The sequence below is a fragment of the Calonectris borealis genome, chromosome 19 (assembly GCF_964195595.1).
Source record: "Calonectris borealis chromosome 19, bCalBor7.hap1.2, whole genome shotgun sequence".
NCBI classification, from domain to species: domain Eukaryota; kingdom Metazoa; phylum Chordata; class Aves; order Procellariiformes; family Procellariidae; genus Calonectris; species Calonectris borealis.
Genome location: NC_134330.1, coordinates 12,463,500 through 12,476,479, shown reverse-complemented (window position 1 = coordinate 12,476,479; position 12,980 = coordinate 12,463,500). Strand labels below are relative to the sequence as shown.

General features: G+C 51.4%; 1 protein-coding gene across 2 annotated transcripts in view; it reads right to left on the bottom strand.

Moving 5' to 3' along the window:
• MTMR4 (myotubularin related protein 4) overlaps nucleotides 1–10,507 on the bottom strand; it is a 56,987-nt gene extending 46,480 nt beyond the window's left edge. For both annotated transcript variants that reach the window (XM_075169048.1, XM_075169050.1), the window contains exon 1: nucleotides 10,439–10,507. The gene's annotated coding sequence lies outside the window, so the exon portion shown is untranslated. The remainder of the gene's footprint in view (nucleotides 1–10,438) is intronic.
• Between the last annotated feature and the right edge of the window lie 2,473 nt (nucleotides 10,508–12,980).

Genomic DNA, 12,980 nt, shown 5'->3' with positions numbered 1-12,980 from the left:
CCGCTGCCAGCTTCCACCAGGACAGGGTATGAAGATGGCCACATGAGAAGCTCAGTACTGAAAGGAGCCTGAGGATTCATACTCATCTGCTGCAATTCACACAAATTTTTTAGTGCTAGGAACAGAGCCTGGGATTTCTTACCTTTAATAACTGACTGTATTAAAACTCATTAAGGATCAAATTCCTGCCTCTAAAAGGTTTAGGACAAAAATGAAATGCAGCAGACTTACTCTATCAAAACACAAAGACAAATCTCAGGACGCCAGGGGATTTTTATGGTCTTTGCTCAAATATGAGATAGTCGCCTTCCTCCCATCAGCGCATCACTGACACGCACAGATGAAATCCCATGGCTGCTGAAACCAGCAGCAGATCTATCAGCAATTTCAGCCGAAGCCAGATTTTCCCCAACGCTGCGTATTCATTTCAGCACACGCTCTGCAATGCAAGCCAGCACCCAGGGCTGCAGGACAACAGCTCTGGGTGCTGGCAGTAACAGAGAACAGAAAGAGCAGAAAGCTGTGTCTTTGAAAGAAGTCGGGAGTCGCAGCACTCAAAGAGGCATCCTGCTTCCCATCTTCTGTCGCTCCAGTAACAACCCTTTGCTCTGCGATTTTTGGGGGGTAGGAGGAAGCAGGAGCAGCAGCACAGCTATCTGCAGCACAAGTGCAGTGGGATCCCACCCGCTGGGCTCCCTGCTCCCCAGGGAACACCAACAGATGAACCGGCTGCTCATTCGAGCTTCGATTTTGACTGCTTCGTCATTAGTAAAACATGCTGAAAATGTGACTTCCTCTGCTACAAGACCTATTGAACCTTTTCTCAGAAGTCTAAGTAACTTCCTCTCATATTTCAATAAAAGAAGGCAAGCCCACAGGCAGAACAGTTCCTCTCATACTTCTGGAAATTCCTCTAGTAGAAACACCTATTGAAGAAGGAAAGATGCAGTAGAAGAGAGAGAAAGGGAAGGAGGTAGAGAGGGGGTTTCACTTTTCATCAAGTCTGTGTTTGATTATAAAACAAAACTGTTAGCCCACTTTAAAGGATGAAAACACTTTGCTTCCTCTTTTGCCTCATTTAGCAATGGCAATGAAAGCTCTGCACACTGTTTCCTAATGAGGCAGTTATAAGATCTGCACAGAACCTCTGCATTCAACAGTTTTATATTAAAAAATAATCTCCATTTACTCTCCTTGCTGAACAAAACAGGCTCTGTTGAGGATCATCTTATCCAGCATGCAAAGGTGCTTGGCTACCCTCCTTCCGACGGAAACACAGAGAGCAGGCAGTAGAAAGGTATCCGTCTGCCCGCTGGCATGCCAGGAGGGGTGACGCTCCCCAGAGAGCAGTGCTAGCAGACTGAATATATTAACTTTTAAAATTACAGAAAGGGGAAAGAGCAAAGAAGAGAGTAGGTAAGAAATTATCTCGTGCCAGTCCAAGGAATCGCAAAGGACAGGAGGGAGGGGTATGAGTCATTTGCTTGCTGGCACATACCAGCCCTGGCATCCACTCCCCCTGTGGATCTGCATCCAGTTCGTGCTGGCTGCCTGCCGGTAACGTGGCCTTCCCTCCGGCAGCTGCCCGCAATATGTCTCCAGGCTGCCCTACAACGAGCACAGTACCTTGGATGCTAGAAGCTACCAGCTCTCCTAATGGGAACGGTCAGTGGTGCGAGTCAGCCACAGGCACAAGAAAGGACATTACCAATTCTTCAGACAAAAGCACGCCCGTTCATTCATTTCTTCTGATCATTTATTAGTCTGAAAGTACTGCAGGGGCTTCCCCACAGGCCCTGCTCCTCTCCAAGTCCATCAAATCTCAGCCTGAGGCAACCCCATTAATTATCGCTTCCTGCGCCAAGTCTCATCCCTCACCTTCAGCAAGTAGAAAAGCTCCTCTCCAACACGGTTCTTCATGCTACCAACCTGCTGTGCTACAAAAAGAAAGCATCTGCTCTTCTAGGGTTGGCACCCTGATAACTCACAGTATCACAACATTATACAGGGACACAGAGTCAACATCATCGCTTAATGTTTAAGGCAAAGATTAACTTTGCCCAGGTCACCTCTCTGAAAGACACTGCCCCCCCAAAGCTCCCACTCAGTACTCTCACCAGGCACTGCAGACGCCCACATGAAGGATCACAACTGCCAGGCTGAGGAACAGAAATGAAGCTGTCAGAGCCGTCGGGCCAACACCAGCAGAAGGATCAGAGCAAAGCTGCTCCAGCAACAACTTTGCTTAAGGTACCATTTGCACTCCAGGCAGAAGAGCACTTGACACTGCCCTGTAAGATGGTGCAATCTGGCAAAGCTACAGGGAAAGTCTGGGACTTGCTCTTAGGTCTCCTTGGGGATTTCTGCACATATCTCTAATACCTGGGAGTCTCCCACCAAGGCCCCTTCCCTTACCACAGGACTTCTAATGAAAAGATTGTGTATTCTTGCTGTTATGTGCCCTTTAGTTACAACTGCCGCTAGGATGACGCACTGCAGGTTCAAAACCCCCCAGAAAATAGGGACTTCACAGCTTAAACAAGCACTTCCTCTTTGAACTCAAGGTACTTTCTCTTCCCATAGGCAGTGAAATCCAAACATGAAAGTCCAGCGTACATCAATAACAAACATTCAGAGCCCAATATACTTTTCACCTGCCTGAGTTAGAGGCAACAAGGCCCTGAGCAGGGTGACAGTGTGGAAGCTGGAGCAGGAAGGGAAAGGATACACAGCACTGGGTTATCCTAGGGATGATAAAACTCCCTAAATCTAGTAATAAAATTACTTTATAAAGGCACTTTACCGCACAAGCTCTTGTACCAATCCGAGCCTAGTAGTGTGAGAGCTGTCATCAGTATCAAAATTCACGATCACTTGGTTAACAGACTATCAGCTCAGCTAGGCTACAATTTTTATGCGAAGAGCCACCGCTGACCTCAGCTCTGTCCCTCTCCCCGGACTTGGTGTTATTCCCTCTTCCTGCCAAAAGGAAAGAGGCAGCACGCAGAGTCCCTGGCACCTTGTGGAAACCAGGTCCACAGACGGAGGAGTGGCCTTGCTGCAAGCAAGATGAGATTTCTCTTTGCCCAGACTCCCTCTCTATATCCACAGCTACTTGCTGGGTTTGCACACATTTCCATGGCCTCCAGACATCACCAGGTTGCTGGAAAAGGTGCACAGAAACAGGGAGCACTGGAAGCTTTCGTTTCCTAGAGCAGACACCTCTTGTCAGCTGCTTGTAAAGAGCGAGGATATGAAAAATGCAGGCCAGTACCTCCACTGACAGAGAAATATTAAGCGCTGACACTTTCTAGAAGCAGAAGATCTCCTCTCCATGCCAGGCAGGTGATGAACAGCCTTGTGCAGGTGAGAGAGATGTTTGCAGAGGACTGAGAAGAACCAGGCACATTGTCTAGAAGCACAAAGGATTCAAATACACAGAAAGAAAAGCTGATACCCCAGAAAGAGGAGACAAAGTTAATCGCCCTGCAGGGATCCCAGCCATTACGCTGTCTAACCCATTGGGACTGTAGGGAAATGGCTGCCCAGCAGCGCGGCAGACACACAGGCAGGCAGATACTCATCAGACCAGGACTCAGCAGCAGTTCCCCAAGTCACGAGGATCTCAGCTTTAAAAAAAAAAAAAAAGCACCATTGAACTATAGCATCAAAGGAAATAACTCCCACATACAGAGGACATAAAAGTATCAGGCTGTGACAAACCCTGGAGTCACACCACTCATCACACTGGAGGAGCATTGGAGAGGGAATGAGGGGCTGACTAGGGCCCAGACCCACCCAAGGGCGCAGGACAGTTGACATCAGGACTCCAAAACAAGAACTGTACTTCAGGACAGCCAGAGGGAAAATTTAACACCCCAGGTCACTGGCAACATAGAGCAGACACAGCATCCTCAGTGATACGTAAAGCATCTTAAAAAAAAAAAATAAAACCTCTGATGCTTCCAGAGGAGCTCACCAAATACTTTGCTGTGCATCTTCCCACCAACCCCCCCCAAATATGTTACAGCTGTACCTCCCCCATCCAAACGCAGCCTTCTGCCCCACCACACACAGGCTGACTTCAGCTTCCGCGAGCCTCGTGCCTGAACAGACTGACTACCACCTACCCAAGTCTGACCTTCAGGGCAGCACAGGTTTTTTAGTTTGCACCCAGATACCATGGGCTTGCTCCAAAGATTTCAGCAAGATTAGAGCATTTTAGCCTTTAGGAAACTGAGTTTACCATTAGGGAAGGCAGAAGTGCTTTTGGCACTGGGGCAGCTGCAGCCCTGACCTGGTGGGAGGCTCTGCAGTCTGGCCAGAAAGCAGAAGCAAGTGCAAGCCCAAATGATGCTGAGTGGGGTGAGAAGCAATGACTCCAGGGCTGCTTCCGTCCTCCTAAACCTACACTCGAACACCCCAGGTGACAAGGAGCCCATCGGGTGACGACGCTGCCAGATGGTACCGGCAGACAAGCCGTGCTGCAGGAAGCACAGGCACCGACCCGAGCCCTGGGCTGGCAGCAGCCACGCTCTCCCTGAGTACCCCCGGTGAGATGTTCTCAAAACTGGGTGTAGGTGCCTCATAAACGAGATACTGAGCAGGACAACGGCTTCTCTCGTTCACATTAAAATAGTGAAACAGAATTCCTCTGTCATGCCAGCTCTGTGCACTGGTGGCACTGAGTGCTTCGTGCCAGTCATGCTGCAGCAATAAAGTGCACTTCCGCCGATTACTTTGGAAGATTTTAAAAAAAATTATTGTGAATCCAGGCAGTACAGTTGAAATAAGAGAGGCAACTGAATAGATTTATGCTGGATTGCCACAAGGCACTCATCCACTCGGAGGAAGCTGGCTACTTCAACAAGTTTCTAGAATAAAATAAAACAACAAAACCCTCTGAAGCTTCCAGAAGGAACAATGCAAACTGTACCCCTCGCTCGGAGCAGTCCTCAGTTTCAACAGAGGCCATCAGAGAAAGACTGGCAGAGTCTAAGCAATTGAACTGACTGAAAAGTAGAAATGCTTTGAGGGTCCTTACCATAAAGCTGTCACTCACAAGCAGTACCATGTCCAAGCACGTTCTGCCAGAGCAAACAATTCCACAATTTCGTTTTGCAATGAAGAACTGGTCAGGTTGGAAAAGGAACAACGACTCTGCTTTCCAGTCAGTGCTGTCTGAGCCATGAAATGGAAGAAAGCTAAGCTCTAGAGAATACCCTGCCGTGAATGTGGGCTTAAGTTCAGATACAAGACTTTGCCCCCAAGCAGATAAGTTGTGAGCCGTATCTACCTATGTCTCTGCTGCCAGGAAAGACTCCTCCAAAGAGGGGTGGAGCTGACGGCTGTTAGCAGCCTCAGCAAAAGTCACCAGATTTGGCTTCTTGCTAGGTCTCAGACAGAGGTGCCCAATATATAGCCTCTACTTCGCTATCAGAACAGTCCCATCCACATTATTGCTAGCTAACCCCATTCCCAAGGCTTAGCTAAATCTCAGTCCTTACTGCTATCCCTCCCGCGAATGCCATGCCTGTCCTCCACAGTGCGATCAGATCCGCACCCTTGCAAGAGACAGCCTGATATTTCTTTCCCCCCGGAAAATAAATATTGGCAAAAGCAAAATTCTATTGTGCATGCCCAGGACAGCTGACCTTCACAGGGTTTATAGTGCATGAGATCAGCTGTATCAAACACGCTGTTGAGTAAACACTCCACCTAGAAGATAAGCGATACGATCCACGAGGGAAGGAAGACTGGTATTGCTCTAAATCAGAGACTAAAAGGAATAAGGCACCTACAAATGCACACAACATAAAAGCAAGCCTCTGAGGCCAGTAACTTGATACGTGTTGAAACAGAATATACAGACACGTAACTCTGCTCTCTTGGGACAGGCCCTGGGCAGGCTTCTCCCTCTTGAAGAAGAAATTTGTAGGCATCTCTCAACTGAGAAAGAACAACAAAGTCAAAATAATAAGTAACAACAAAGTCATTACCACTGCTAAGAGCGGGAACCACCTGTTTACTTTTGTTGTTGCTATGTCCCGTTAACATTACCTCCCCTAGGAAAGGCAGGACACTGCTTTCAAATCTACCGTACACAGATTGCTCAGGTCTGCAGAAAGATGCTGCAAAACAAATTCCACGCAAAACTATTCCCACAATTCGATGCCCATCCCTGCAAAGCGCAGCGCCCTGGAGAAGGGGAAGGAGCTCCTCCAGCTCAGAGGCAAACCCAGACACATCAGAGTGAATGGAGGCTCCACGCCAAAACCTCGGCGCGAGGAAGGCTGAGCATAAACACAGCAGGAGAGCTGTCGGGGAGCTGTGTCGGAAGGAGTCTCTACAGACCCTAAACCTCCACGTGCATCAAACTCTCTCAGCAGCCGTAAGACTGACCATACCAGAGATAAATGAAGCAAGACTGGAGGGAAATAGATGGCAGGTAAGGGTGCTTTGTGTCCCAAAAAGGACTCTAAGAGCTCAGGCTTAGAGAGAAGGGCTCCCCGGTACCCCCACATGCTCTCTGGCAGGAAAACAGGGTCATTTCAACTGGGATTCAACAACTGAATATGTTTTAGTTTCATTTCAGCTCAGGTTCCCAGTTAAAAGAGCTGATTTTCCTATGCAGGCAAGGAACCAGTCACCACCCCGGCGTACACAGCGGCACAGTGCATTACTGCTGCCCGAGCCTTTCAAATCAATCACAACGTCTAAAGCTCTGGCTGCAAAGCTGAAGCACGCCGCACCAAGGCAGTTTCCTTCCTCGCAAAAATTCATCATCTCCGACGGAAAGCATGCCTGGTTTCCTTGGATTTGGTTCTGATGCCGCAAGGCGCAGATGCGGTTGTACTTGTCGCAAAGGCAGAGAGCTAGACAGCAACCAAACAACACGCGCTCAAAAGTAGGCCTGGACAGGCATTTACTATTTATAAGCTAATCATCTGATCCCTCCTAAGGGAAATCCTATCCTTTTGGGCTGTTGAGAGCGCGCGTAACTGCACAGTCTCTGCAGGACTGCTAGGGAGGAACAGAAGGGAAGCAATTATATCAGCGAGGAGCGCACTCAAAGTGCCCGGACAAAATTCCTCCCTGCTCCGTAACAGCGCAGGCATCCTCCTGGAGAGCAAGCCAGGGATTACGAGCAGGGATTAATCTGTTACGCTAATTTGCTAAGAGCAAAGTAATTTTTTAAATGGCTCTCTTCTCCATTCATCGTTATCTAAAAAGGGCTCTGATCTAGCTCTGCAAATGTTGACATCTTCCTGCAAGCAGCGATAGGGGAGTCTCATGATAAGAGCCTGCACCGAAATCTAGAAACGCCCATAAGCAGAAAACTGTGGCTGAACCGAGCTACCTTGGAGGGCGGGCAAGCAAGGATGGAAGAGAAAGGTATGAACTTTCATAATTACTTGCTAGTTATTAATTCCTGGGGGAACATTCCTGTCCTGGGAAGTTGAGCGTGATGTGCAAGTATACAGCACTGATTTTTTTTTTCTCCTGTTCACCTTTTTCCCTGATAAAAATAATCTGTGTTAGATTATACTGCTTGATTTTCTTGTAAAACAATGCTCAGTCATTTCCAACGCAACTGCATGCACTCTTTCAATGCAACCACACACGCACCTGAGAAACAATCTCATTTTCTCTCTAAACTCTTTATTTTTTTCACTTCCCAGATTATTACTGAGAACAACTCTCTCCCTCAGATGACAGCAGCCTCTAAAGACAAGCTGACGATACAGAATAGGAGTGGAAATAGCTCTGTCTCAAAAAGCACAGATTAAAGCAGTATCTCTTGGGGGAGAAGGCCCAGCTCCCAGAGCCATCCTCACAAACGCGGCAGACAAGAGCCATCCAGGTCTGGTGCCTGCCTTCAGGTGAGCAAACCTCAGTGAGACGCTGGCACCAGGAGAGGGAATCGCTGCACGCATCATCCCCTTCGCTCCCACTAGAGCTGGGACAAGGGCAACTTTTGAAAAGCCCCACGTGAACAAAAAACAAAAGCATGCCAGTGCGTATTTTGGCAGATCGAGATAACAACAAAAGCTGGCACAGCGGCATTCTCCAAAGCCTCCGTATCATGGCAGGATCTAGCCCTAAAGCTTCCCTTGATTTTGATTTTTTTTTTTTTCCTTTTAGCTTGCTACAGACAAATCTGACAGCTAAGTGACACTGTCAGCAAGACAGAAGGGCTGGAAGGACATTGCCACAAAGCTAACAGCAATGATACATGTGAGGAAATTTCCCTGTCAGGCTCTCTCAGAAAAATCAAATAACTGTCACTGCCAGCGTAAACAGATTTCTGCGAACACAGCAAAGGAAAGGGGAAACCAGATGTTCCTAGAAATTAATAAGTTAAACTTTTACATTTATTTCCCAGTCTTCATCTCAGTTTGTTTACTTAGATATTCATCTTCCAGCGAATACCCTGAAAGACATTACAGCCGCCTTACAAACTCCTGAGCAGAGCAGACCACAGAACTTCCCAGGCTGTTAGCCGAGCTGCAATACTTGCCATTGCTTTTACTAAAAAAAGAAAAGTATTGAGGCTTGATGTAAAAGTTGCCAGCAATACGAAGTCATCACTGACTTTCGGAAGTTTGTTCTCATGCTTGATTCTCTATCACTTGAAAATATATGCTTTGGTTTCTATGCACACACTCATATCCCGCCCATGCTGAATTCCCACAGCCCAACGTCCTCCGCAAGTACACACAGACTGACCAAATCTTCTCGTTGAATGAAGCAGACTGAGTTCTCATCACTGCATGGCAGCTTTTTTCACCTTTAATCCCACCCTCATACATCATCTCTGAACTCTGCCCAGCTTTCCACCAGCCCTCGTATCACACACGGGCACCAAACCTGGGCACAGCAGCGCAGAAGCGTTTGCACTGGTAAGAGCTGAGCTAACGCACCCTCTCCTCCTTCTCCACAGCTGCAGCGAGGTGTCAAAGACCACCTCCGCCTGCCTGGCTCCAGCCCCACTCCGTGTTCAACACAGTCACGAACCCGTGCAAAACTCCTGCTCCCTAGGACAGGCCTCGCTCCTTCCTCCCTTGCTTCTCTGTTGGTGTAACAGACTACTCCGGAGCAGTTTGCTTTCTCTGGTAATAGATGCGTGGCCTCGCCAAAAGTACAGTGCCAAACTAACCAGACCACTGTATCGGATCCTAATCTCTTATTTTCCGCTCAGCACTCCCAAGTTGCTTATGCGCTCCATCAGCTTTTAGCTGCAAACAAAACCTGCAATAGGATCCTCACGAGACCGTTAACATAATGTCCCCAGTAACATTCTGGGAGCCACCAATTTAACATGGGTTATTTTGAGTTCATCCCCCTTCAGTTAATTCAGCAGGAAAACCCAAAGACATCATATCAAATGCTTTAAGGAAACCTATGTTTACAACACATAGTTGTTTGAGGTTTTTTTTTTAAATAAATGTCAAACCTGCAACAACAGTGTCTCCACACCAAACCACCAAACTTCAGCCACCAGCAGTTTCAAACCAGCACAGAAAGCTTCACCGGCTTCTACCCAACAAGGAGGGGATGCACCTTCTCCAAAAACCAGCAATGTGAGACCTCACACGGGGGGCACCGGGCAAACCCCACCAGGCGGGATACAGGCGAGAGGAGTCTCTGGCAGAATAACCCACTCCGTGCCGTGACCATGGTCGGTGTGGCACAAGGATCTCCCATCCGCGAGGTGCTTCCAGGTGGGATCTCCACAGCCCCTGCCCGCGTGGAAGGCAGGGACGGCCCTTGGCAGGAGGGCAGCGAATGCGCTCCCCTCCCAGGGCCGGGGGGGTCCAGCCGGGGCCGCAGCTTCCGCTCCGCAGCCGAGGTCCCCGCCGGCGGGCACGGCTCACCGAGCCCGGGGGCCGCCCGCTGCCGCTGCGGGGCTGGGGAAGGGCTACCGCTCCCGGTACGGCGGGGCGGAGGCCCCGCAGAGCCGCCGGACCGAGCGGCAGGGCCGGCAGCGGGCAGGCTGCCTCCGCCCCGGGTCTGACCCGCGGAAGCCCCGCGTCTCCTTCCTTCTTCTTAACGTGAACCAGCCTTTACCCCCCGGCAGCACCTCGGGGCCGCCCCCGCGGCCACCAGCCACCCCGCGCCCCAGCGGGCAGCAGCGCAGGCCGGCCCGGGCCCGCCGTCACGGCCGCCCGCTCCACTGGGAGCGGCCCGCGGGCCAGCCACGGCCGTCTCAGCGCTGCCGCCACCGGGCCGGCAGCCGCCCCTCACAGAAGGCCCCGGGGAGGCCACGTTCACCGGGCGGCGAGGAGGAGGAGCGGGGCCCGGCCGGGCGTCGGGAAGAAGCCTGAGGAGCGCCGCGGAGGCCCGGGCAGGGCCAGGCCGGGGGCAGGGGCCGCGCTCGGGGTCCGGGGGGCGGCGGCGGCGGCGGGAGGGGAGGGGGGAACCGGCGGGGTCTCACCTGGCTCCGTCCGCGCCGCTCCCGCCTCTGCCGCGTGCAGCTCCCCGCCCTGCGCCCCCCACCGACCCGTGCGGCGCAGCCAATCAGCGCCCGGCGCCGCCGGCACCGCCGACCAATGAACAGAGTGAACGCGTCCCCGCCCAGCGCCACCGGCCGCCAGAGCACGCCCTTCTCCTCGCCCGCAAGCCTATCCCGTGACCCGGCGCGGCGCACGGCGCTGGGCGGGACTCGGCACCTGGCGCCCAATGAGAAATCACAGCGCGTCCCATTGCAGCCAATCTGCGGCCAGTCAACCCTTCCCCTCAGAAAAGGGCGGGCGGTCACCGGGGCGTCGCGGGGGGGGGCGAAAATAACCGGGGGGGCAAAAACGCGGGGGGGCGTCCTCCCTCACGTGACCGCCCGGTAACCGGGCCTCCCTCACCCCCCCGCCCGCCGCTCCTGCGCCCGCCGGCAGCAGGGAACCGGCCGCGCTGGGGCCCGTGGGAGCGAGGCGGCCCGAGGGGGCGGCCGGGGGGCAGAGGCACTCCCCCCGCCCTCCCAACAGCCCCCCGGGGGACGTGCCGCGCACCGCCCTCCGCGGCAGGCAGCAGCCACCCGCCGAGGGCCGCGGTGGGGCAGGCACCAGGGGAGCCCGGGCCCTCCACAGGCAGCGCCGCTTCCCACGAGCGGTCCCCGGGCCAGGGCAGGATGGCGCTGGGGTCTTGTCACAGGGTTGGGGCACCTCGGAGCTGCGGTGTGGCAGGCCTCCCCAACGGGCCTGCGGAAGCCTTTGGGACGGTAAAAAGATCTTAAGGCCTCCCTGTTGTATCGCCCTGCTCAGCCTTCAGCAGCCGCTGTGAAAGGGTGAACGAGAAGGGATGAGTGATTAAAGAATTGAAACTATGGGCGAAATGACTTAGTACATTAGTTGCAACATTTTTGTAAAGCTCAGCGGAGGAATCGCAACAACAGTTCCTGATAAGAACCAGGAGTTTGTTCGAAGCCAGTTGAAACCAACCCTGTGATTTAGGTAAAGGCCAAAGAACAACTGAGTCTGCGCAAAGACGAGGGTTATTAGCGGTGACGAAGAGGAACCACTAACCTTCATCCCCACGACCCCCGACGACCACCACCAGGAGGCAATGCGCAAGCGTAGATAGGAGGGGCTCATGGAAATAACGTCTTGAAGCTTATTTTAATACAAAGCGGGGATAGGTCATGCATATGTATAGGCGTATTATGTATATGCAACATTTCGCTGTATATATTTCTGGCAAGTACCGTGTTGAGGCGCGCACGACTTTGGTGGGGTTACCCCCCGTGCTGCCCAGCGCTGAATAAACATACCTACTTTATAATCTCACAGATTGTGGAGTCTGTTTTCCGCAAGTCAGTTTTGGCAAGCCAGGCAGGAGATTTCTTTGCTTCACTGCGGGATCGGCTGAGAAGCGGACGCCCCTGGGCGTGCCCCGAGCATTTCCTCAGAGGGGACTCCACTACCAGCCGCTCACCCTGGGAGTAGACAAGAACCTCCTGAGCCCGCGGAAAGGAAAAGGTATGTTTTAGGAGAGGGGCCTGTAAGTCGTACGCGTGGCCGGGGCTGCTGGTAAATCGCGCAGAGATGTCTGGCGTGCAGCATAGTCCCCGTATGGTAGGAGGGTACCCTGCACGGTAATAGGGGGATCCGCTGACCGATAGAGCGGCCGCTAGCGATCTTGGGAGTAGATCGAGTGGATCCGAGGTTTTCGCTGCATCCCAGTGTTGGGAACCAGGACGGACCTGCTAATGACTGGTATAAAAGAAGCAGGAGAAGGGTAAGCGAACCTCCCCGCAATTGCGGTTGGGCTATTTTTATATTTGCAGCTGCTGGAGGGATAACAGCCAGAATATGAATTGTATACTTTATCTATGAAACGCCCGGGTATTTTATGTTAGAACCATTTGTGTGTTTGGGACGCAGCGCAGCTGCGGAGTGAGTGCAGAGTTTTGTTTTGTGACCTTCACGAGGAGAGCGGCTGGCAATTATGTCTTTGTCTTTATGTGTGCGTAATGTATGGAAAGATTGAAAAATTGTAAATGTCTCTATATGTTAATGAAGGAGCAAGGCAGAGGGGATCGCTTCTTCGGTGGTTTGGACTCAAACCCTGGGAATATTTAAACGAAGGAGGGAATTGGATAAAGAGGAAGTTACGAAATGGGTAACACTCAAAGGGAAATCTTGAAGAAAAGCCCCTTAGGCTGTGTGCTTGCCCATTGGAAGGATATTGTTGGAACTGGAGGGACAGAAAGTAAAAAGACTCTCATTAAGTATTGTAACCAATGGTGGCCGTTGTATAAATTGGAAAGTGAGGCTAAATGGCCATTCAATAGATCTATAGATTACAATACTCTCTTACAATTGATGCTGTTTTTAAGAAGGGAAGGAAAGTGGGATGAAGTTTCATACGCAGATATGTTTTTCACCCTCCGAAATCATCCGGAGTGGCAAAGGGACTGCGGGATGGTGCTGCCGCAGGACCCTATGGTACTTGCACTTGAGCGAGAAAATTACAAAAAATCTGAA